This window comes from Anabrus simplex, chromosome 4, assembly GCF_040414725.1.
Source record: "Anabrus simplex isolate iqAnaSimp1 chromosome 4, ASM4041472v1, whole genome shotgun sequence".
Classification (NCBI taxonomy): domain Eukaryota; kingdom Metazoa; phylum Arthropoda; class Insecta; order Orthoptera; family Tettigoniidae; genus Anabrus; species Anabrus simplex.
Genome location: NC_090268.1, coordinates 303869901 through 303896160, shown reverse-complemented (window position 1 = coordinate 303896160; position 26260 = coordinate 303869901). Strand labels below are relative to the sequence as shown.

Sequence of the window (26260 nt, the reverse complement as noted above, 5' to 3'; positions counted from 1 at the left end):
ATAGGCAGTACTGTAATTAAAATAGGCATTTATTAGGAGTGAAAGCAAAGAGAAATCTCGCTCAATATTAATGAAAATATGTATTTTAAATACTTATTCATTTCTTTATTATCAATTTCACATAATTAGTGTACTTACTCTTACTTTCCTTGATTACAAGCAACAACAAGGTGCTTTTTCAAATTATCAACTGTCATAGACAGACGCTTGTCAGAAAGAATGTTTTTCATCATGGTAAAGGAACGTTCTACTTCCATTGAAGTGATTGGCACAGATTTGAAACAAGCTATTTCGGAAGGACACATGCCAGTTCAAGCAGAATTTTCAGCTTTCAGAACATCACGAATGTTCATTTTTTTCAACGACCACATTAGCACTCAGAACACGTTTACACTAACATTGTTTCCTCCTTTTCCTGGTGCTTGCAGCAATTGATTTACTGCATCTTCGAAGATCGCCATAGAAGATACCAGCGAATCATGTCTTTTCTCCAACTTCAAGATTGCTTCTGGTATCACACTATAATGTGCTGTTGTAAATGCCAGATCATTGCTGAGCTCTTCATGGTCCAACATTTTTTTTTTACCTCGCGAACTTAGTCTACAGATACAGCATCTTGTCCAAATTGTTGCTGTAATATATGACTGCTGAGATCCAGGTTCCCCATCTGGTGAGAACTGGCTGTGGAGGTAAAGGGAGCTCTGGTGCCATGTCCTTGAAAACCTGGATTCGGGAGGGTGATTTTAGAAAGATTTTCTTGGTATTCGAAATTAACTTATCCACGTGAGGATACACACTTCTTATCTCTTCAGCAATTCTGTGCAGTCCATGGGCTAGACATGTGAGGTGGAGCATTTTAGGAAAGAGATCTTTCAAGGCTGTAGCTGCTTTTTCCATGTAAGGTGCCGCATCTGTGACAGAAAGTAGGACATCATCATGCCGTATTCCATCCTGCCTGAGTAACATCAATGAATTTGTGAATAACTGTGCCACTGTGGAACCATTTGCTCTCTCCATCTCTTCTGTCGTCAAAAGAAATACTGATGATAGGTTGTGACGTACCCACTTGGCACACAGATTTGCTCTATTGTTAGATTTGTTATGATTTGGTTTGTTTTCTTTTAAGAGTGTAAGTTTGTTATCTAGGGTTTTTCGTTTCTTGTCTAAAACGTCTGCAAGTTTCTCTGTTATATGATTTTGGATAGAGTTCCATTCTAAGGGAGATAATTCTCGTGCAATTTCCAAGTGTGTACGATATAATTGCAAGTTCAAAAATGATTTCTTCCTATAGAGAGCTTTAATTTCACTTTTCAGCCAGATCTCATTTATTTTGTTTTGAACATCTGCTACCTTTGAATTAGATACGTTTTTTCTTTGTATAGATTTTAAAAACCTACGTACTAATTTACATTTCAAACATTCTTTCAAGAACCAAATGTCTTTGGATATCTTACTGATTTTGATTTTGAGATTCAGATATCTATTCTTTTTGTTTGTATTATCCTGGTTGGCTGTTTCATTGCAAGTGACTAATCTCATGTTTTAATCCGTATTGAAATCTGTTGACATTCAATAATAAAGTTTTATTATGAATCCACCTGTTCAATACATTACAATGTTGTCACATTTAAAATAACTTCATTAGTTAAAAAGTTATATATGGGACATGTTTCGCTCCTTTATAGAGCATCATCAGCCAAATCTGAATCTCGAATAATTGTTATTTACGTAAATAATGACTTAAGAACTATTAGAACATTTTTGACAAACTTAAAACTTATTCTATTAGAATATCATAAAATATAAAAGAGCAAATAATCCTAATTCTAACCTTAAAAACATTCCCACCACTATCAGTCTCTCAAACACAAACTTCACTGATAATGAAATGAACCTATTAGATAAAGGTTCAAAATTTAATTGGCCTAACTCTCAAAAAGTAGAAGACTTAATCAATGTAGTAGCAGAAGTTGAATCAAACTTGAATAAATTAACACCAGATATACAAAACGACATCAGATTTGAAGTTAAAAAGAAGCTCCCGACCTTCGTAAGGGAAATAAACAAAAGTTCTAATCCCACTCTCATAACAGAAATAATGACACTAAAAACAAAACCAAACAAAAATAATGTAGTTGTTACCAAAGCAGACAAAGGTGAAACCACAGTCCTCTTAAATAAAAATGACTATATTGAAAAAACAGAAGAATTCTTTTCAGACAAAACCTACACGGTTGTAAACCAGGATCCCATAAATAAGATTCAACGGAATCTAAAAATTGTCCTCAAGAATTCTACTTTTTTATTTAATAAACAAGAACACCAAAAAAATGATAAATATGAATCCAAAGTTACCAACAGCTAGGGCATTGCCCAAATTACATAAACCCAACGTACCCATACGTCCTATAATAAACAGTAGAAATAGTCCCACGTATAAAACATCCAAATTTATACACTAGTTCCTCAAAAGACATTACAAATTTAACAACGAATCGACAATCAAAAATTCAATAGAATTTTGTAATAAACTAGGAAAATTCAATTTAAAACCACAACATAAAATGGTTTCATTCGACGTAACCAACATGTATCCAAATATACCGGTTAAAGAAACCATCAATATCATCAAACACAATCTCCTTACATACAGTAAATTAAGTAGATGTGAAATAGATGAATTCCTAAACCTACTGAAATTTGTATTAAACAATAATTACTTCACATTTAATAAAAAGATTTACCATCAAACATGCCTAGCAATGGGAGACCCCACGTCAGGCATACTGGCAGACATATATATGGATCATTTGGAGCAAAACAAAATAAACACAAAAATAAATGGACTTTGCCTTTGGATCAGGTATGTAGACGACACCTTTGTCGTAATAGATAGCCAAAAAGAATGATAGTGGAAAAATCCTAAATTTCTTAAATAATATTGACCCAAATATAAAATTCACGAAAGAAGATGAAACTAACAACTCAATAAACTTCCTGGATATTAATGTAACACGAATAAGAGATAGATTTGAATTTCAAATATTTAGAAAACCATCATATGCTCCTCTAACGATAAAAAATTATTCTCTTCACCCAAAATCACATAAACAGGCGGCTTTTTACAGTTTAGTTTATAGAGCTTTCAAAATCCCCCTTTCAGAGAGTAACTTAAAAAAGGAACTCAATTTTATAAAAGATCTGGCCTCAATTAATGGATATAAAATAAATATAGTCAATCGGATCATCAATAAAGTAAAACAAAAATTAGTAACTAATCTTACTCCCGAAAAAACTAAGCAGTCCAAATTCGCAATATTTACATTCACCAATCCAGCCATTTTTCAAATACCTAATCCTATCAAAAAACGAGATGTGAATGTAGCATTCAAAACACAAAATACAAACAGAAACATTTTTTTCAACCACAATAGTATAAATTCCAACAATAACCCTTATCTAAGTTCTGGCATCTATAGATTAACATGTGTAGAATGTAAATGTTCATATGTTGGCCAAACTGGCCGTAACTTTCTCACAAGATACTTAGAACACGTTAATGCTACAAAGCACAACAAACATTCTGCGATGAGTGCTCACATGAGAGAGTCAGGCCACCAATTTACAACCATAGAGAAAGACCTAAAAATTATAAAGAAGATTAGAAAAGGGTAAACTAATGACAGATTTAGAAAATATTTATATCCACTTAGACCAGTATTTCAGTAAAGAAAAAAATTTAAATGACGAAATTAAAATAAGAAATCCGTTACACGAACAATTACCGAAACTATTAAAGACGCTTAATCTAGGAAAAAGTAATTTTGCCAAAGTTTTCATTCCCAAAACAACTAATAATCATCCAACATTAAAGAACTCAACCCCTCCCTGTGCTCCTACTAGACATTCCCCTTCCAAAACCACACCCACAAACATTTCTCCTCCTACCCCTACTCCCTCCCCTCAACCCCCACCACATCACTCTTACAACACAAGGAGTAGACACAGAACAGACAGTCACCACATAACCTCGGAAAACTCCAAACCGACAAACAGCAATTGGAGGTGTAAGTGAAGTTTCTAGAAGCACACTCTTAACTAGCAACACAAATTCCGATTACCTACAAGATTCCTTTTCTTGTTACAGACATTCAGCAAGATAAACCAACCAGCAGCTTTCAATACAAACGTTGATTTACGTCCCTTTCAATCATCCTTATCAAATCCATTAGTTCAACAAACGGTCATTGACATCTATAAGAACATATCTTTTCAACAGCATTCGCCGAGGTTATATGACAACAAGCATTTAAATTTCTTGAAGACCAACATTTATCCTGTTACAAGTTCAATCATCAAATTGACGATAAATGAATCTTTATAGACTCTTATCCACAAGGGATAAATAACTTTTTTACCAGATCTCATTGCCAAGAAAATCCTCAAATTTAGCTCCTAAGATTGATTTTCACGTCTTTCTAAGATTTTGGACATGATATATATATTTTTATTTTATATTTTAGTACTCTCTCTTCCATAATTTTAATGTATCTTCCTATTAAGCACATGTAATTAAGCCATGTATACAAAGATTTTATATTTTATGATATTCTAATAGAATAAGTTTTAAGTTTGTCAAAAATGTTCTAATAGTTCTTAAGTCATTATTTACGTAAATAACAATTATTTGAGATTCAGATTTGGCTGATGATGCTCTATAAAGGAGCGAAACATGTCCCATATATAACTTTTTAACTAATGAAGTTATTTTAACCGGGCGAGTTGGCCGTGTGCGTAGAGGCGCGCGGCTGTGAGCTTGCATCCGGGAGATAGTAGGTTCGAATCCCACTATCGGCAGCCCTGAAAATGGTTTTCCGTGGTTTCCCATTCTCACACCAGGCAAATGCTGGGGCTGTACCTTAATTAAGGCCACGGCCGCTTCCTTCCAACTCCTAGGCCTTTCCTATCCCATCGTCGCCATAAGACCTATCTGTGTCGGTGCGACGTAAAGCCCATAGCAAAAAAAAAAAAAAGCAAAAAAAAAATTATTTTAAATGTGACAACATTGTAATGTATTGAACAGGTGGATTCATAATAAAACTTTATTATTGTATATCAACAGATTTCAATATGGATTAAAACATGAGATTAGTCACTTGCAATGAACTGTTGCGCGAAGACTTGCAGTAACTTATGCCATAAGCTCACCATATGTAGACTCTGTTGTCTTGAAGCTGATGAGTGGATCTCTCGTACCGGCTGCCTCATCTGTTGTTGGATTCCAGTCCTACTTCTACATTTCCTGTCTTTAACACTTCCTACTGTACTCCTTACATAAAGTCGTAATGAGTCCTAATTTTAAATTCAAAACCACCATGGGTTATGTTTATACACTTGTATTCTTTCGTATTACGGAACAGTAGCGTAGCTAAACTCATAACAAAAGCTCTCCTCCCCTATACTAGTCAAAACCGGTCTCCCGTTGACTACCTCTCGTCATTTGAGATAACAATTCCCAATGAGAGTAACTTTTGAATAGTATCTTACGGTACTACTCAGATGCGAAGTGAACTAAGTTAAAAATTTTAAAAAACTTCTCCGATGTGCAGACGTAGAATCGTAGTAAGAGTGTCTTCCAAGAGTGAGAATCAGAATCAGAATGTCCTCTCCAGCTCTTGTCGGTGGGTATATATCGGTTCAAAAGTCTCCTTCCATCAGCCATATCACATGGTCCGGTGAGATTCGAGGTCTCATCCCTTCTCCTATGTATTGCTGTGAATCCATCACGTTGCTTCATTACGTTCATTCACATAGGCTGAACTTTCCCGCTGAAATAAGGCGTCAGGTAGCGCAGTTCGAAAAGTGGGCGTTTATAATGTATCAACTATCTCTTCATGAAGTAGAGAGGGTGAGGTCTCTCGTAACCTAGATGACATACTTTTCCTGGAAATTGGCTGAAATTAGCCTGCTGACTCCGGTCACCTCACAACGCCTATTGGAAAATTGACTGCAAGTTATAAATATGAATGATGTTGAAATACTTTACCCAATAATTTGTTCGTTCAGAATACGTTATAGCCGCGATACAAAGAAATGAAATGATAATTGAAATGGATGATAAAACCATCATCATCATCATTTCCCTTTATCCACCTGTAGCCAGGTAGGGGCAAATATGGTTCCTCTCCACTTTCTTCGGTCTTTCCACCACTCCTCTTCCAACACTGTGTCCCAGTCCAAGTTTCTTTCTATAATGCTGCGTTGGATGGTATCCTTCCATCTCAATCGTGGTCGTCCATGGCCTCTCCTTCCTTGAATTTGCATTTCCATCACCTTTTTTGGCATTCTTTCGTCGCTCATTCGCTTTATGTGCCCAAACCATCTTAGTCGGCTCTTCTCTATCATTAATTTTTTCCACTCCAATTTCTTCCCGGATTTTCTCATTCCTTATTTTGTCTCTTCTACTCTTCTGTATCATACTCCTCAAGAATTTCATTTTGGCTGCCTGTATTCGACTCTCATCCTTCTTTGTCATTGTCCAAGTTTCTGCTCCGTAAGTTGTTATGGGTACGTAATACATCTTGTACATAGTATCCTTTGCTTCCATTGGCACATCTTTGTCCCATAACATATTTCTTACACTATGATAGAAACAACTTCCAGCTTGAATCCTTTTACTAATCTCAGCATCCAGTCGAGCATTCTCCATTAATTCACTCCCCAGGTATTTAAACGTTTCCACTACTTCCAGGGACTTGTCTGCAAGTCTAATCTGACCTTTCCCTTCTTTCTCCCCTCTAGTCATAACAAGAGTTTTACTCTTTTCTACACTTATTTTCAATCCACATTCTTCAATCTTCCCATTCACCACATTCAACTGTTCTTGAACCTTCCTGTCGTCTTCTCCCCAAATCACAATATCATCTGCAAATAACATCATGTTCATTTCTCTTCCTCCATATGCTGCTTTTGCCATTCTCATGATGTCATCCATTACTATTGTAAACAGGATTGGTGATAGAACACTTCCCTGTCTCAGCCCACTAGTTATTTTGAACCAACTTGTGTTTGCACGCAACTACAACATTCCTTATACAATGCCATGATCATTTTTATTAATCCCTGTCCAATTCCTTTTTGCACCAGACTGTCCCAAACTTTCGTCCTAGGGACACTGTCATATGCCTTTTCAATATCAATGAATGTCATCACCATATCATTCCCATACTCCCAATGCTTTTCCATTAGTTGTCTCATAATGAGAATGGGCTGTATTTTTGACCTTCCACTTCTGAAACCAAACTGATTTTCCTGTATCTGCTTCTCAACCCTCAACCTTATTCTACTTTCCAGTATCCTTTCCATTATCTTAGCAACATGGGATGATAAATATATATATATATATATATTTAAACATGACCTATCAGTGATTAAATATATACATCTTATCAAATAAATATATAGTTCAATAATTGAAAACATGCAGTGATGTCCCAAACAACACAAGGTCACTTCGCTTTGCTTCCATAGTTCCAATAACGACGTTGGCCATGTAACGTCCCATTCCATCCGTCGTTTCATCAATAGAGATCCAGATATTTTTTTCTGCAACTCTGCTTCGAATCCTCTGCAGGGTCTTTTCAAAGGAGATATTCAAATACGTTTTTCTTAATGTGGATTCTGACGGAACTTCTTCATTAGTGTACTTCTGCAGAAACGTCGTGAGGGATTGATTTTCCAGTTTCCAGAACGGAATTCAGGAGTCCAAGAAAGCTTTATAGATTCAGGGAAAGCTGAGATTGCCTACTGGATGTTGTAACTGCTGTTGATATTAAATTGATGTTAGGGTCAAGAGTATTTAACCTAGACTTATGTTTCGTTGTTGCGAAATGTTGAGTTATAAAGTACTTTTTTTCGTGATTAATAGATTTTTCACAGATTATGCAAGAGTATAGCTCCATAACTAGATAGTGTATCCGAACCGAATTCGCGAACATAGCCATGTAATTTACCACACGAAAATTTCGGCATGATAAATAAGTTGCCTTTAACAAGTTCAACAGTAGACTAACAGCTTCTTTTATGTTTTACCTGTTAAGCAGAAGTGATTTCCTCCCTTCTTCTGCATTATCTTATTTCGAAATCAGGAATACCAGGTAATTGTGCATTGTCACAGAAAAGGGGGTGTGAGGAAGGAGAAGAGACATACTTCCCTCATCCTCTTTCTTTCCTTGTGTTCAGTATGCTTGTGCATTCCTTTCACTAATGAAGGTTCTGCTATTTAAAGAGGGTCAATGAATGGGTTGAGAAAATAAGCTTTCGATTGCCTGAAAACAAATAAACGGTTTACAGGGAACAATATTCTAAACAAATATTTGTGACGACGATATGTAATTTAATTTGTGCAGCCTTTTTGTCTTCGATGTACGGAAATACATTATGTGCTTTTTAAAATGTGTAAGTGGCAAAAAGTTGCATAACGATCAAAAAAGGCAAAAAAGGCTTTAAATCTTAAAATAGGCAACGGAAGCCAAAGTAGGCAAAAATGGCAAAATAAAAATTGTCCCTACACTTCCTAAATGCACGAAAACATATTTATCTCTATCTGATTCTTCAATATATCCAGTCAGATTTTTAAAAAAAGGCATTTTGCCTAAGTTCCGGGCTCTAGTTATAACATACAAAAAATTTGCCGGTCATAACAGTTTGTTTAGTACACAATATTATGACTTATCTATCTGAAGAAAAAAAAAATAAATTACTGTGGGGGAAATTCAGCAAGTTTTCACTCCTAGGTGAAAATAAAATACAACCTCAGTGTTGTATTGTAATTGATTTATTGAATGCTTTGGAAACTTTACAATGTATTATATAATAAAAAATAAAACAAACCTATGCAGAGAATATATGAAATATATGAGAACATATGAAACAAAACATCTGGTTCATCCTCATTTCTTTAGTTTTGGCCAGCCATATGTGTAAAATTTGCGGAGGGTTGGATGATTGACACCGCAAGACTAGCGGGGTGGACGGAAGTAATAAATCTGTCAGCGTTGATAGCACTGAAGTGAAGAGTGCCAAAACATGTTAGCTCATCAAAATATCTGAGGAAATAAAAGTTAAAATAAACATGGTCCTTAGATAAGTGTATCTTAGCATAGTACCCCCGTACTTTTCAGTTGGCTTTCTTTTCTTGTTGTCGGAGTGTAATATTTGCTGGTTTTTAAGTGTTCCTTAGTGTTTTGTCTAGTGATATTCTAATACAATATGACTTCAGACTATGCAGCACCAAGAAATCAATTTGTACAAGCACTGGTCAAAAGTTGTATGTGCTTTGAGTATTTAAACCAAAGATTTTTCACTTGTCAGAAGCTAAAATAAAATGGGTGAGTATTTGATGGACCGCGGATTAGGTTTTTGATGAAGGACACTGCATTTTAGGGCACTATGAATGATGCTGAATGTCAGACATGGTGTGCTTTCAGACAAGTAATCTATAAATTTTAAGGAACCGTAAGACGTGAACTATAAGACAATTGTGAAATTATTTTTAGCTCTTGGCTGCAACATGAGTTTAAAAGTCCATTTCTTGAGCTGTTTTGCTGACAATTTGGAAGCCTTGTATGATGAGATAAGCAGGGTGAAAGATTCCACCAACAAATAAAGGAAATGGAAAGAAGATGCCGGGGATGGTGGAATGTGCGATATTGGCAGACTACAACTGGTGCTTGTAGAAGAGAAAAACTACGCAAAATGGCTTAACGTCTGTCAACCCAACCCTCCTTCCATGACGACATCGTTGAACCTCTGCCAGTTTTGAACCAGTAATTTTCGGATTCGGAGACTGACACGCTGCCACTAATCTACAGAGAGGGCTACCTTAACGTAAAATGTTTTGTTGGTGAAAATGCAGGGCAAATGAGGAAGGAGGACGAGGTTAGACAAATGTCAAGTTCATTAATCTCAATTCATTGAAAAAGTAAATGCGAAATCGTATGTGGGGATGGAATAAATAGCAGAAGACGAAGAGGTGGAGGAGGAGGAGGAGGAGGAGGAGAAGAAGAAGAAGAAGAAAATTGGTGATAATCACTTCTTTTGAAATGTCCTAAATATGACCAAATTCTAGCCGCTGAAATGTACTTGAGTAGTTCTCACGTCCAAACCGATATTCAATAAACGATGAGGGCGAAGTTTCCTCCATGAATGCGAAGCGAGCAGCAGGGGTCGTTAAGGGATGTGATCCCATAACGTGTTTGGTTTACATTCGTGGTCAGTTAGTACGTATCGGGGAAATTAATTGGCTCGGCCAGCACAAGTTTTCAAACAACTTCCCTACCTCAGCAGTGAACTGGACATACTAAATATGGACTCAAAGGAAGAGGATGCACCGTAACACCAGCGAGGACCTTGCTGGAGCGCTCAACGAAGTTCCATGTTAAAATGGATATTTTAAAATTAAATCGAGAGTTTTACAACAAAATCCTCAACATTCACAACAAAGGTGATCAGAGACCACAAGTCGTGAAATTATAGTTAACCAAACCAATGGTGCTATACGTTCGATGTTTGCCGAACAAAATTATTTAGAGATCTGCCTCAGAATAAAACAGAACGTACCGAGCTTGGTAGCTGCAGTCGCTTAAGTGCGGGCAGTATCCAGTATTCTGGAGATAGTAGGTTCGAACCCCACTGTCGGCAGCCCTGAAAATGGTTTTCCGTGGTTTCCCCATTTTTACACCAGGCAAATGCTGGGACTGTACCTTAACCCTTTTGCTCTCAGGCTATTTTCACCGGTCAAGCCCAAAGCACTCAGGCCATTTTTCATGATTATGCATGTTAAAACGTAAAAAATTGCCGTATAAAGAAATCCCCAGTTACAAAATTGAAAAAAATTACAGTAGTACACTATTTAATATCGTTTTAGGAAAAAAATATCCCAAAATTATTCATGGCATATTTTACTTCAAAATAAATTTTGAAATTTGAAAATATATTACAAAAAATAAAAAATCTGTTTTTAAATACTAAAAAAGTAATATGTTCTTTAGTGATATTGTTGTTCAGTCATTCTGAAAATAAGAGCATTTAATTCTGTATAACATGATATAATTTTGTTTTTTGTATTCTTATTTAGTCATGAGTTATAGCACCTGACGTAAAGAACTGTACACGTATCTTCCGGAGTCAGCTTTTATGTTTTGGAAAACATTCTTCTATCATCCTTACCTGTAAAATCCAAATCACTTCTTCTTTATGTACAGCTTTTCCCACACCTGTGGGGTCGCGGGTGCGAACTGTGTCGCACATGTGGATTTGGCTGGTGGTTTATGGCCGGATGCCCTTGCTGACGCCAACCCTATATGGGGGAAAGTAATCACTATCGCGTGTTACCGTGGTAGTTTGTAGTGTAGTGTGTTGTCTGAATATGAAGAAGAAAGTGTTGGGACAAACACAAACATACAGGCCCCGGGTCAGAAGAATTAATCAATGGCCATTAAAATTCCCGACCTGGCCGCGAATCAAACCCGGGCCCTCTGAACCGAAGACCTCAACGCTGATCATTCAGCCAATGAGTCGGACTGAAATACGAATCAATATCGGCTATAACGTCACCGTCATCGTCTAAAGCATCTAAATAATCCAAAACATCGGAATTTTTTAGCCTAGAACTTGGCCCAGCCATGTAAAAAAATTAGGCCTACTCGTGGCACGAAAATCTAATAACACGAAATGTTAAACTAAAATTCACTTGAGAACGCTGATAAATGTAGAATATAAACAAAATATAATTAACAATAATCTATTATTAAAATGGAAACAATAAAACGAAGGAAAACACGTATTTTGAAGCTTAAATGAGACTGTACTGGCAAGCAGCACACTTCAACTCGTCATGCGGTGAACATACGCGGTTTGATAACTTCATTTGTTCCAAACAGGTGAGCTTAGTGTCTGTATCTCTCGAGAAAAGTGTAAACTAAATCCAAAAGCTACTATTAATGTCTTTTCCTGACATCTGGGGGTCCATTAAGGTACTTATACAGCCGTCCGAACACAAAGCCGATAGATCGGCACGCTGAGTGTTTTAAGCAATACCACCCGAGCCGATAGATCGGCTCGCTGAGCGTATAAGGGTTAATTAAGGCCACGGCCACTTCCTTCCCACTCCTAGCCCTTTCCTGTCCCATCGTCGCCGTAAGACCTATCTGTGTCGGTGTGACGTACAACAACTACCAAAAAAAAACAGAACGTGCATTGTAAAGGTATTTAAGTATCTTGACTTTCACGACCACTAAACGACATTATAATTATTGTTTGGGGATATTAGGTCGTGTAATATTAATAACCAGCTGACGTGTTTCGATCCTGCGACCAAGTAGTTTGTTTTATGTTGTACAGGTTTTTTCTTCTATGTTACATGCAATTTCTTAGATAAAAGTAAATTTAGTGACATTAGTTTTGCATACTGGAAGAAATCTACACTTTGGCACAGAATTCAGGGTGTTAAAATTATTTACAATTACCTTCAACGTCTCAGACCCCAGAAAAAAGTTTATCTTGCTAGCAAGTTATTTACAATCACCTATTTTTCATTTTTTGTATTTTTTATTTTTCCATATTTGTAAGAGTTGTCAGAATGTAGTGAATCATGACCAAAATTGTGATTTCAATGGAAATAATGCAGCTATTGTGAAAAATTCGTAAGTGATATGGAAAGCTCACAAGTTTTATTAATGTCCGTGTATAGAATCATTTTTGTCCAGACTTCAAGTTGCGTCAAAATCTACGGAAGATGCAGTACATAAGGTGACACAATGGATGAAATCTGTCTACGATTGCAAAGAATTCGGACTACTAGTATCATTAGATATCTCCGGTGCTTTCAACTTTGCTTGGTGGCCTAAAGTGTTGCATTAGCTGAAAGTGAAGGGTTGTCCAAAAAACATTTAAAGGCTAATGCAAAATTACTTCACAAATAGAAAAGTGCACCTGACCATTTGTGGCAGAACTGTGACAAGAAATGTAGATCGAGGATGCCCACCAGGCTCAGCTTGTAGCCGGGTCTCTGGAACATACTCTATGATGACATTCTTCAACAGAAGCTTCCCAGATGATGCGTTACTACTAGTTAGGGGTAGAACAACAAATACATTAACATCTGCAGCAAATGAAGCACTCGACATACTAAAAATTGAAATTCATTGCATCTAAGACTGTTGCTATGCTAGTCACCAAGAAAAGGAAATTTGAGACACCGGTGGTTAAACTAGACAGCCAAAAATTAGATATTGTAGATAGCATGACATACCTAGGGATAATTTTAGACAGCAAACTTTTATTTAGACCACACTTTCAACATTTGGAAACTAAAGCAGCCAAATTGTATAGGAGCCTGACAATGGTAGCACGACCCACCTGGGGACTAAACTCGGAAATTTTGAAGATTATATATCGTGGAGCTGTTGAACCAATGGTGCTTTATTGTGTCACTGCTTTCGAACATGTTCTACATAAAAAATGGGCGCAACATAAATTTTCTCAAATTCACAGAGGTTTCTTGTTACGCATCACACGTGCTTACCGTAAAATATCGACAGATGCTGCCCTCATTATTTCTGGTATGGAACCTCTTCATCTCACAGGATTCAGCATGTCAACTTCTGTCAACTGTAAGAAGAACAGAATACATCCGCGGGATTTGGAAGGAGTGGAACTTGAACTTCCTGCACATCATACTGCCGCCGGACATCCAGCAGACTATATGAGAACTGTATTTGACCAACCATGTATTAGAGATCACAGGCATTCAATATACACAGATGGTTCTCGCATTTCCAGCAACGGAACACTAGTGGGCTGCACCTTCGTGGTATATGAGGGTGAAGACGAAGTTCATTCTGAGAAAATAAAACTAAAGGAATACTGTTCCGTGTTTCAAGCCGAGCTGCTTGCAATATTGAAAGCAGTCGAGTGGTGCATAAACAAAAATATGTGTGCGACTACACTCAGTGACTCACAAGCGGCGCTGAACTCCATAAAAGATAAATACAACTTACACAATTTGGCAGCACATGTAAGAGAGATTATATTAAAGTACAATAAACATACATGTTTCGGTTGGGTGCGAGGTCATTCCGCCATAAAAGGGAACGAAAGAGCTGACCAATTGGCCAAAGAAGCTTGTAATTCTAACTTGTCAGAGAATTGTACTAAATGCCCAATTTCTTTTGTCAAAAGAACCGTAAAGGATGAAATGCTCTGTCGCTGGAATGAACTGTGGTTAGCAAGTAAGAATGGCTCAGTAACCAAAGACCTGTTTTTTTCAAATGTATATAGTAGGCTGGGATGTAAATATATAGTGTACAACTTTCATTTAAGTCAAGTGCTATCAGGTCATGGTAAATTCAATGCTTACTTCGAGCGATTCAAAATTCCAACACACAATGGCTCATTGTGCTTCTGCACTGAAGACATTCAAACTGTAGAACACATTCTGTTCAACTGTCCTGCTTTTGAGACAGCACGTTTTGAACTTAAGATGCATTTGTTAACTTGCAGTTGCTATTTTGGAAAACCGCTAAATTTCATTTTTTACAAAAAATGCTGCACTTCTCAGTTTTCAGAATTTATTGACTATGTATTTAAACATATTTGATACTGTCTGCTTATTAGCTGCTTAACATATGTATTGTATATATTGTATGTCTGGTATTTTAAATATTAGTACGGTACTCTTAGTATTAAGGATTGTATATATCATACTTTTATTTTTCCATTTCTGTTCATGTCTATTTTACTGTTTATGTATTTTGAATTTTATCAGAGAAATTGTATATTTTGTATAAACTACAACCCTAACATACCTCATGGTAAAATAGGGTTCACAGCACTTTGGAGATTAAATAAAATAACTTGTAATCCTTTTGTGATAAGGAAAAACAGAAAGCAGATTTGAACTCAATGCACCTAAGTTAGGTAAGATCGCCTATTAAACATTTTACTGGAGGAAAGAAAAGTATTATTTTGCAGGCTAGTTTTATCTTTACTACAGATGAAAATTCGGTTCTCATTTACAGGTTTTTATAAGTTATTTATCTTCTAATATGAACACATGATAATTCAGTTCAAATGCAGAAGAGTTCTGGAATTATGGCCACCATTGAACATCCCATAGTCATAAGACATGGAGGTTAGATTGCTTATATTGTTAGTACTGAATTGAAATGCTTTGTGGTTAATGTAAGTATCTTCAGGAAATTGATGAAGAACAGTGCTTCATCAAATAAGTATGCAGTTCCGATAACATTCGTGGGTAAAGCTAGGGAATTCGTCTGCTAAATAAATTTCATATTTATGGAAGGTAATTTGTAGAAATCTTAACCTGCAGACAGAAGTGCTCACTTCCAGTGCTATAGACCCACAAACTCGCTTCTAGAAATACACTCGAACCTCTCTTCTATGGACACCGTTAGTTCGGTGGAAAAATGTCTGTTACGAGAAGTATCTGCTAAAACAAAGTCATAAAAATTAATCTAACGTCTTAAATATAAGCATACATCTTTATTTTGATTATTCCAAATAATTAAGTAAATATTTGCCAGGGAGATATTACAAGTGATTTTACAGCCTTTACATCATTACAGCATCGGGAAATATTCAGCTGGATGTACAAATTTAGCACATTTTTCTTTACTGCAGTATTCTTGAAAAGGGAATAACGACCCAGGATGGCACCCACATTCTTTATTCCATTGAACTTAACTTTCAGGTTGAGGTTTTTTGCATTTTTACGTGTAATATTGGCCCACTCAAATTTCTTTCCTCGAACACATTTTAGCCAATCACGTACCGTTATGTTCACTTCTTCAAAACCGGATTCCCTCTTTCATTTCATTCCTCGATTCCTATTTTCCTCCCACTTACTAAAAATGTAATTTTTATTTTTCACAATTGTGTTTTTGGGAGCTTTTCCCACTGCAAGTCCCTTTGCACTACATTTTTTCGTCGCAATCTAAACATGCTCGTCCTTCTTACTCATGTTTACTGCGCAACTGAAATGCTATGGTATTTCTGCCTCAACAGTCAGCACATGAAAGTCTCTTCCTTGTCAAGTTACCTGAACTACCTGACCTCGAACTTGTCAGTGAAAATCTGAGTTATGAATGTGAGCAAGCAGTCACTGGTAGCAATCCCTGGTAAGTAGAATCCTCAGAATGTACACTAATTAGAACATAACACGACCCTAATAAAAGCTTTGGAAAGAGCCCTGTACCGAACAGTTCACTTAATGACTGCTTCAGCATTCTTATCTACGTTTAATCTCTCTTTTCCTGGGACTCGAAATAGTACAGACCTTAAAAGCAATTCAGGTATATCTGCAGAATGACATTGAAAGAAAGAATGAGCCTAGCTTTGTGTAGAGAATATGTCCTGGAACGCGTAAGGTGTCTGCTTAACACAAGTGAACGAGTGAACAAGACTAATGATGTCCGCTGTCCAGAATTTGAGGTGTCTGCATAAATGAGGCTTATTGACACGCTTCTTTGTAAAATAAAATCCATTCCATGGAAAAATGTCCGTATAAGTAGGTGTCCGATGAATAAAGGTGTCAGTTAGGGCAGGTTCGACTATATATCATCCCCACTTTGGCAAATTAGCGAAAGTGACAAACTGGGGAATCTGTAGTTCTGAAGTTTTGGTCTAGATTTTATGTATATAATGTCTACCCTCTGACAAAGTCTCACATCTGCAGCTCGTTCTGTATGGCTAACACACAAAACCAATCATTAAATATAAAAATGTATTAGACATGGTTAGTCACAACTTCTTTCAGCTCTCCTAATTTTTTGACAATTTACAGATTCATTAGTTTGCTAGAGGCGGGACAATATCAACCTTTATAGGAAAATATCTGAAATCATGTTACATTTTCAGCACCTCTGGCGTCAACAGCTACTGCTTAACCCTTTGCCATTCCCCATTTAAAGGTGGATGCCCAGCCATAATTACAGTGTTCTCTGACAGAGTCCTTTAAATCCCAATGGACACAGCAGCATAAATACCACCCTTTAAAAGAAAGTAACTAGAAGTCAAACGAAGAAAGAAGATTTTTTTGTATTTCGTTCCTGAATTATTAATGCATATAAATGTGTACTCACCCTAATTTTGAATATCCAAATTTTGCTCCTGATGGTATTCCAAAAAGCACCCCGTCCTGCACAGTGGTAGATCACACTGCTTACATTTGAATGTTGTTTGTTTGCATCTCCCAGAAGCTGCCCTATTTTTAATTTGTAAACAAAGCGCACACTTTGGCACGACCAGGTATCTTCACAAGAGAATGAAATAATTCAGGGATTGGACAGCCAATGTATAAACTTCCTTTCCTGCCCGTACATTTGCGGGACATAAAGTTCCTGATCAGCTGTTGTGCCAAGTTGCGCTGGAACAGCTGTCTGTTTCCATGAGCTGTGAGAGCTGCTCGGTTACTTGTATCATGAAGAATGAAGCTGTTCACAATGCACACATTGATCACAAAATGAAAATTACATTTCCACCATTTTTTAGATGATCGCCCAAACCCATAGTATTATTTCTTTTGATTACTGATATCCATGCCACCCACATGTTTTGTGTAATTTCACAGCACGGTATCACACAATTTCTATTTCTTCATTGCCTTTACCGGTTTTTCGTTTCACTCTACCATCATTCACAGAATCTAAATTTGTTGACAGCATAAGAACAATACATTTAACTTGCCAGACTGTTGCTGTTACACCCTCAGTCTGCATTTTCCTACATTCTCCCCGCTTGAATTTCAACTGAGCAGGTTTCTTAAACTGATCAGGCCAACCCTTTCTATTTACCCTCGTCACACAGCTATAGGTGTTATGGGTTAGCAATTATTTCATCAGTTTTACAGAACTGAAAAAAGTTGTCAAAGTAAATGTGCTACCATTTTCCCCAGTATGATAGTCAGGTGTAAATCCACCTACTCTCCTAATAATTAATTCTGGTCCCTTGTTTCTTTCTTCCCCTTGTAAATCTCACATTTCAGAAGGTAGCCATTTCCACCTTCAGCAATACCCCATGCTTTGATACCCCATTTGATGGGTTTCCCTGGGAGATACTGTTTCAAGATAAATCTTCCCTTGAAACCTATCATAGCTTCATCTACTAAGAGTTCCCAGCCAGGTGTGTACAAAATTCCAAATTTTTCGGTAAGTTGCGCAAAGCTGGTCTTGCTTTATACAGAATATCCTAATGTTCATCTTGTGGTATTGGCCTGTTTACATGGCTACTTATGTAAATATTGCCCAAGTTTCCTAAACTGTTTCAGTGCCATTGCCTGCCTTACTAACAGGCAAACTCAAAAGTCTCCTAGGAAGTAATGGTCTGTTTCAGGTAAAACCCACCAATCCCATATAAATTAGAACTCCTACATATGCCCTTATTTCATCAGCGTTAGTGTCTTGCCAGGTATCAACAGTGCCGGTTTTTCTTTGGAAATATTCGGGATGAATAATAGTCTGCTCTGCTACTAGCAGAGCACAAATAATTCAGAAATGTTTTTCTGAACTCCCAGAAGGCAAATCATGATTTGGACCGGCATTGTTTTCCCATATTTTCAGTTCATCAAAGCAAATATTTTGACTCCAGATATCACTAGTAACATTTCTTTGTAGCCCTGTCCCTTGATCTTTACACAACACTTGTTCACGCTCATGATTCCCGGAATCATCACTACTGCATTCAACAGGATACAGTTCTGAACCAAAGCTAGAAAGCTCACCATCTCCTCCAACTTCTAAAATATCTTCAACTTCGCATTCTTTCATACCTTCCGACACACCTCCGCGATCAGACGACATGGTGTGAACTAGAACAAGAATAATATCTAACTGAAAGGTGGAGTTTTTAAAGTGGGTTTGCTTGGGATATATACACAGGAAATGCTCTCAACAAGTTCTTTACAGCTTACTGAGTCGAGGGAATACAGTTTGGTTTCAGAAGACCCTTCAGTATATCTCTCAACACACTTGTAATGAACGCGAGTGTAACGGGCACTTTGGAGCGTTCAGTACGGCAGGCGTTTGATAGTATTCGAGCGCTCTGGAGCGTGAGTTATGGCAAAAAGTTAAAATTTGCTTAATGTGGCATCACTCCCAGAATTTTAACACAGGTAGATGTCATTACCAACTACCAAACAACAAAAACTGATATGCTCCCTTCAAGAGACTCTGTGCTATGCCTCCCTGACGTCTTAGATTAAGGGGGTTTTGTCGCTGGATAGAACTTGCGCAGACCAATAACGAAAGAGCACAGAGCATTTTCCTCCATGCCATGTGTATGTGCCGCTGCAGCACACCTTAGTGGTGCAGGGTGAGGACCTATTCCCTCGCTGTACCTATTCTTGCATTGGTGTTCTATCAACAACTTTCTTACAACGGTCGTTCATTATGAAAGTTTTGTGTCGTAAAATTCTTCTCAACAGTAGGGCATTTTTTTCCTAATGCTGCACTTACTTGTTTGAAGCACAGTGAAAAGGATTCCTAGCTCATGTCTTTGAACACTTCTCATGGCAACCCTAACCTTGCAACTCATTCTTCATTTTTGCAGAAAGGTGAAAATCACTTTGTGCTAAATCAGGGCTATACGTTGGATGAAGCAGTCTCAGTTCTCCAATTTTGGCCTTAGTGCAGCTTTGTTGTCAAGCTGGATGACACCAGCCTAGAGTAGGCCAGGGTGCTTATGTTGGATTACTGAATTCAGTCTCCCTTATCTTTGACAGGATCAGGCAGTGTAAATCATCTTGTCGTTCAAGGCAGTACCCAATCACAGTATCAACTTCTTCCTAACACAAGGTCTCCAATACGCATTCATTTGTCATTTTACACTATTCCCTAATACTCCAGCCCACAGTTTTAACTGGCTATCTTTCCTTGCAGGTGATAGACACCACTTGTTAATCATGTGCATAATATTACTCAATTATTTTTATAACAATGTTATTGCATGGAGAAACATGTTGAACAACATCCATACTTAGAAGTGAAGCTTCCACCGTGTAAAGAATTATTGAATTTAATTTCCGGGTTGAACCCTGTTGTTGTCTGCACGTCACGTACAGTTTGCCGACGTTTCGAATACATTGCAGTATTCTTTGTCAAGGCGACTGAAATACCCCTACTTGATCCGAGGTAATCAGTCTCCCAGGCAGAAAGTTACACTACTAGAGTGGCCTTTTATATCCTAGCCTTTCTGGCTGACGTAAGCCCTGGCTGTCTCAAAATCAAAAATCAAATCAAAATCTCTTTATTTGCAAATGAGGTGTCTACCTCGGTGGCAAATGGTACACTAAAATACATTATTGTCAAGCACTAAATATTAAATTAACAAGAGAAGAAAATTTTTCCTATAATACAATATTATACAATTTACGCTAACAATGTTTTCTATTAACACACAGCTCATCCTTAATAAATTTATATTGTTTACAAAATTCTAATTATAATATCTCCTGTACTACTTACAAATATAGTCAACTGATATACAGTATGTGGAATTGCTTCAAATGATACTATAAAACTGGTATAACATTAATATTTACATTGCATTTATTTATTTACTATTTTTTTTTTTTTACCCGTTCTGGATCCTAAGTAGCATAACGACCTGCTGCGTCTTAACCAGAGCCCCTTTTGCCACCACTTTTCAGAGTTCCTGAAGGGCCTTCACAGCTACCGTAGCGGTCCCAGGGCCCTCGAAGTCCCCACTGTACTTCACCCCTACAGGCAGTCTCCTACTTTGGCTGTCCAAACTCCTTAGACCAGGGGATGGAATTAATTTATTCACACACATTTTTTTAATTTACAATAACCTGCACCGATCGAATGCCCTCTAACACTTCATTTATTTTCTCTGTTGCTGTTTATTCTCTTCTTGAATATCTGTACAGATTTTGGAAAAGGATCAAACACTACCGCTGGTAAACTGTTCCACTCCTTCACACCCTTCCCAATGAATGAAAATTTACCCCAATCGCTTCTGCTAAAATTCCTTCTAATTTTATATTTGTGGTCAGTCCTGCCGATATAATTATTTTCCAACTGAAGCCTCTCACGGATATCTCCCCATGCTTCTTCTCCTGTATAGGCTCTATATAATCCTGTAAGTCTAGTTTTCTCCCTTCTCTTACTTAAAGTTTCCCACCCAAGTTCCTTTAACATTTCTGATACACTACTCTTTCTCCTGAAATCCCCTGTTACAAATCTTGCTGCTTTCCTCTGCACACTATCTATTTCTTTTATTAGGTATTCTTGGTGAGGATCCCAAACACTGTTTGCATATTCCAATAATGGACGAACCATACTCAAGTAACTTTTTTCTTTTAATTCTTTGTTGCATCCTTTAAGTAGCCTCATTATGACATGTAATGATCTGTATGCTTTCCCAACAATGTCATCAATATGACCCTTCCAGTGCAGATTACTTTCAAATCTCACACCTAAGTATTTGCACTTGCCTTCTTTTGGGATAACTACCTCATCCAAAGTATATTCAAATTCAGTTTTAAAGCTCCTGTTTGTAAAAGTTGTAACAGTTGATTTGCCTCCATTAACCTTCATTTTATTTTCTTCAACCCATTGTTGGATACTTTCAAGGTCCCTTTGTAATTCTGAACAATCCTCAATGTTGTTTATTTCTCTATAAACAATTATGTCATCTGCATACAATCTTATTTTTGATGTTATATTGTTCCCTAAATCATTTGCGTATATTAAGGAAAGTAACGGACCGATTATACTACCCTGTGCAATTCCCTTCCAAACTTTCTCTTCCTGCGATACATCATTTCCTACTTTGACTTTCTGAACCCTTGAATTTAGAAATGCTTTTATCCAACGTGTAACCGTTACGTCCAATCCTATTCCCTCTAATTTCTTTAATAATATTCCATGTTCCACTCTATCAAAGGCTTTGGAAAGATCTATGGCTATGCAATCTAACTGACCTCCTGAATCCAACTGATCTGATATGTCCTGCTGAAATCCCACCAGTTGTGCCTCGTGAGTATTCTGGAAGCTGTGTGTCACAGCCAGGTAGTGGGGGCTTGCCCGCGCTGTTATGTAATGGGGTTCCAGCCCGTGTTTTTATGTTGTGGTCTGTATGTATTAAACTATGAATGATAGGCATCCAAGAATTACTGATTTTATATCCTTCTTCTAAATTTATGTTCGGATGTTTCTTGATTTCGATAGCCTCGCGGATTTTCCTTTCCAGATTCCAAGGGATAGCTGCTAGGATCTTGGTCTTGTCAAATGATATTCCGTGCCTTGTTTCGTAGGAATGCTTGGCTACCGCTGAAATATCTGTTTTGGTGCTTGGTGTGACGGATATGTTCTTTTAGGCAGGTGGAGATCAGACGTTTTGTTTCTCCAATATAACAGGCTCCAGAGCTACATTCAATGTGATATACTCCAGGGGCCTGTAATTCTATTGTGTCTTTTACTCGTGGTAGATAACGGGCTAGCTTTCGGTGAGGTTTATAGATAGTTTTTATGTCGTATTTGTCCAGTATCTTGCCGATCCTGTCTGTAGTATTTTTAATGTATGGCAGTATCGCTGTTTTTGGACGGGTCAGTTCTTCTTTCCCATTGTTTTCTCCTACGGTGGCCTTTTCTTTGTTCTCTTCTGATTTTTTTAAGGACTCGTCGGATGTTATTAGCGAGTAGCCATTTTTCATGAGGGTTCTCATGAGGTGTTCTTTCTGTTCCTCGAGGTGCTCTGCGTCAGATATCGCTATGGCCCTGTTCACCAGTGATCTTAGGACAACCTGCTTTTGTGATGGGTTATGATGAGACGAGGCGTATAGGTACCTGTCTGTGTGAGTGAGATTGCTGTATACTGCGTGACTCGGATTCCCATTGGAGTTGCGTTTTACTAGAACATCCAGGAACGGTAGTTTTCCGTCTCCTCCTATTTCCATGGTGAACTGAATATTTACGTGTATAGAGTTGAGATGGTTGAGAAATAGCTGTAGGTTATTGCTCCCGTGAGGCCAGACTACGAATGTGTCGTCCACAAAACGGAGAAACATTTCGGTTTCAGGGTAGATGTAGCTAACGCTTTCTGTTCGAAGTGTTCATTATACATGTTTGCTATTATTGGAGAGAGTGGCGACCCTATCGCGGCCCCTTCTGTCTGTTCGTAGAACTCCCCGTTGAAATAGAAATAAGTGGCGTTAAGGCATTCTTTAGCTAGTGTTGACTGGACTTCTGGAAGTTTCTGGTTTAATAGCGGAAATACTTCTGTTAACGGCACTTTGGCAAAAAGTGGCGTGACGTCAAAACTTACTAATAAGTCCGTACTTTCAATTGATTGGTCCTGAAGGAGTTGGATGAAATGTCGGGAGTCCTTCACGTAGGTTTCAGTGTGTCCTGTATGTGGCTGAAGTAGTCCAGCTAGGTAACGGCCGATATTGTGCGTGGGAGATCCTACAGCGCTCGCAATAGGTCACAGAGGTATGCCTTCTTTATGGATTTTAGGAAGGCCATACAATTTAGGAGGTACCGGGTCCGAGGATATCAGCTTCTTCTGTATTTCGGCTGGGATACTGGAATTTTTTACTAGTATGTGGAGTTTGTTCTTAATGCGGTTGGTAGGGTTTTTTATTTTTCTGTATGTAGAATCGGTGAGTAATTGTTCTATTTTCCGAGTGTAGTCGGTGCGTGTAATTATCACCGCAGTTTTGCCTTTATCTGCGGGTAGGATAATTGTTTCCGTATCTTGACGTAGTGTTTTTAGGGCATGAATTTCTTCTTTAGTCAAATTGGATGGCGGCGGCTTTGTGGTTCTCAGTAGACATGATATATCCTGTCTGATCTCCTCTGGAGATTCGGTAGGAAGGTGTTGGATTGCAATTTCTACTTTGCTAATTATTTCTTCCACCGGTATACTGTTCGGAGTTACTGCGTAGTCGAGTCCTTTTCTCGAGACCGAGCTAGTAGGTTCACTGAGTGGCGTGTCTGTGAGGTTAACTATTACATTCTTCTGCAGTGGAACAGGTGGTTTCAGTTCCTGTTTTTGTAGGAGGCGGTTGAATTTCTTGTTTTGCTTGGCAGTGGCTAGTTCCACTTCTACATACAGAAAAATAAATAAAAAAACCTACCAACCGCATTAAGAACAAACTCCACATACTAGTAAAAAATTCCAGTATCCCAGCCGAAATACAGAAGAAGCTGATATCCTCGGACCCGGTACCTCCTAAATTGTATGGCCTTCCTAAAATCCATAAAGAAGGCATACCTCTGCGACCTATCGTGAGCGCTATAGGATCTCCCACGCACGATATCGCCCGTTACCTAGCTGGACTACTTGAGCCACATACAGGACACACTGAAACCTACGTGAAGGTCTCCCGACATTTCATCCAACTCCTTAAGGACCAATCAATTGAAAGTACGGAGTTATTAGTAAGTTTTGACGTCACGTCACTTTTCGCCAAGGTGCCGCTAACAGAAGTATTTCCGCTATTAGACCAGAAACTTCCAGAAGACCAGTCAACACTAGCTAAAGAATGCCTTAACGCCACTTATGTCTATTTCAACGGAGAGTTCTACGAACAGACAGAAGGGGCCGCGATAGGGTCGCTACTCTCTCCAATAATAGCAAACATGTATATGGAACACTTCGAACAGAAAGCCTTAGCTACATCTACCCTGAAACCGAAAAGTTTTCTCCGTTTTGTGGATTACACATTCGTAATCTGGCCTCACAGGAGCAATAACCTACAGCTATTTCTGGACCATCTCAACTCTATACACGTAAATCTTCAGTTCACCATGGAAATAGAAGTAGACGGAAAGCTACCGTTCCTGGATGTCCTAGTAAAGCGCAACTCCAATGGGACTCTGAATCATACAGTATACAGGAAACCCACTCACACAGACAGGTACCTACACGCCTCGTCTCATTATCACCCATCACAAAAGCAGGTTGTCCTAATATCGCTGGTGAACAGGGCCATAGCGATATCTGACGCAGAGCACCTCAAGGAAGAGAAAGAACACCTCACGAGAACCCTCAGGAAAAAAGTCTACTCACTCAATAACATCTGACGAGTCCTTAAAAAATCAGAAGAGAACAAAGGAAAGGCCGCCGTAGGAGAAAACAACGGGAAAGAAGAAGTGACCCACCCGAAAACAGCGATACTGCCATACATTAAAAATACTACAGCCAAGATCGACAAGATAATGGACAAATACGACATAAAAACTATCTATAAACCTCACCGGAAGCTAGCCCGTTATCTACCACGAGTAAAAGACACAATAGAATTACAGGCCCCTGGAGTATATCACATTAAATGTAGCTGCGGAGCCTGTTATATTGGTGAAACAAAACGTCTGATCTCCACCTGCCTAAAAGAACATATCCGTCACACCAAGCACCAAAACACAGATATTTCAGCGATAGCCAAGCATTCCTACAAAACAAGGCACGGAATATCATTTGAAAAGACCAAGATCCTAGCAGCTATCCCTGGGAATCTGGAAAGGAAAATCCGCGAGGCTATCAAAATCAAGAAACATCCGAACAACATAAATTTAGAAGAAGGATATAAAATCAGTAATTCTTGGATGCCTATCATTCATAGTTTAATACATACAGACCACAACATAAACACACGGGCCGGAACCCCATTACGTAACAGCGCTGGCAAGCCCCCACTACCTGGCTGTGACACATATCTTCCAGAATACTCACGAGGCAGCCAGGGCTTACGTCAGCCAGAAAGGCTAGGATATAAAAGGCCAAGGTCAGGGCCACTCTAGTAGTGTAACTTTCTGCCTGGGGGACTGATTACCTCGTATCGAGTAGGGGTGTTTCAGTCGCCTTGACAAAGAATACTGCAATGTATTTGAAACGTCGGCAAACTGTACGTGATGTGCAGACAACTACAACACGGTTCAACCCGGAAATTAAATAACATACATACTTGTCCTATATGTGTTACTGATGTAGTAAAATATAATTATCAATCAGTCACCACTGATCTGCATTTAGAACAGTCACCCAGGCGGCAGATTCTGTCAATTGTTTACCTAGTCTTTTCTTAATTAATTTCAGTGAATTTGGAAAATTTGATCTTCATATTGTGATCTTTCCTGCTTTTAAAAACACCACTGAAACTTGTTATATAACGATACTGATGTGCATGGTCTATATTTATTTGACTGTATATTTTTGT

General features: G+C 38.0%; 1 protein-coding gene across 1 annotated transcript in view; it reads left to right on the top strand.

The window, feature by feature from the left end:
• Nucleotides 1–26260, top strand: part of Rchy1 (Ring finger and CHY zinc finger domain containing 1) — a 210453-nt gene that overhangs the window by 100673 nt on the left and 83520 nt on the right. The window lies entirely within an intron of this gene.